The sequence below is a fragment of the Hyaena hyaena genome, unplaced genomic scaffold (genome assembly GCF_003009895.1).
Source record: "Hyaena hyaena isolate Hyena2069 unplaced genomic scaffold, ASM300989v1 scaffold_381, whole genome shotgun sequence".
Taxonomy (NCBI): Eukaryota; Metazoa; Chordata; class Mammalia; order Carnivora; family Hyaenidae; genus Hyaena; species Hyaena hyaena.
In genome coordinates, this window is record NW_024081012.1 from 1,381,354 (window position 1) to 1,382,759 (window position 1,406).

Sequence of the window (1,406 nt, forward strand, 5' to 3'; positions counted from 1 at the left end):
TACTGCTGTATGACAAATTGCCCCCAAACTCAGTAACTTCAAGCAATGGTAAATGTTTATCACATCACAAAGGTTTTGTGGGTCAAGACCCAGGAACCTCATAGAGTGGCTGAGGTCTCTTATGATGTCGTACTCAAAATAATGACTTGAGTTGCAGTCACCTGAAGGCTTGACTGAGTTTGAATGGTCCACTTCCAAGGTGGCTCACTCCATGGCTGACAAGTTGTACTAGCTGTTGATAAAAGGTCTCAATTTCTCTCTATGTGGCCTCTCTAGAAGGTGGCTCAATATGGGAACTAGCCCTCCCCAAAGACAGTGATAATAAAGAAGAATTTAGGAGCCAAGACTTTTATGACCTAGGCTGGGAAGTCACAGACCATCATTTCCACTGTATCATATTGGCTGTACAGGATCAGCCTTGCCCAGTATGCAAGAGGACTCTACAAGGGCATGACAATAAAAGGAAAGATCATCGGAGGTATCTTGGTTATCTTGCCATTGCTCTTGAAACCCTCCATCAAGATGTGGAGTTGTTCTTTGACCAGTTAGAATCTGGACCGACCTATGATTGTTCTGACCAACTGAATACAGTGGAAGTGAGGCAATGCAGGTTCCAAGTTAAGAGTCTTCTTAAAAGACTAGCAGTTTTGATTTCCTGCTATTTGGTGTCCTGAGCCATTAAGAAAGAAGTTCAGGTTATGTTGCTAACAGGATGGCTACAGGCAGATGTGTTGAGATATCAGGCATGTGTGCAAAAAAGGCCATCTGGTTGATTTTTCAGAGGACTCCAGTACCTGCAACTTCATGAGAAACTCTGATTAAGAATCACCAGTTGAGGAACGTCTGGGTGGCTCAGTTGTTGTACGTTAAGCATCCAAATTCAGTTCAAGTTATTATCTCACAGTTCATGAGTTCAAACCCTGCATCGTCTCTCTGCTGTCAGCACAGAGCCTGATTCAGATCTTCTGTCCCCTCTCTCTCTGCCCCTCCCCCACTCATTCTCTCTTTCTCAAAATAAATAAATAAATGTTAAAAACAAGAATAACTAGCTGAGCCCAGATAATTCATAGAACTATGACACATTATATAATAAATTGGTGTCTGTAGCCACTAAATTTTGAGATGGTTTGTTATGTAATGGCAGAAAACCAGAAAAAAAGTTATTCAAGTTTTTCTTATTCATTTTTGGTATTTTATGTACAACCTTTACAACATAAGTTCTGCGATAGCAGGAAACATACCTGGATTACTGTGATGGCCTTTTAGCTGGCTTTTTACATTACTCTTGCCTCCAACCCTCCAGTCCCCAAATATCAGAGAGACCATCATTATAATGTGTATTAAAGTCTTTTCTGGGGCCACCTAGGTGACTCATTCAGTTAAACATCAGACTTGGGACCAGGTCA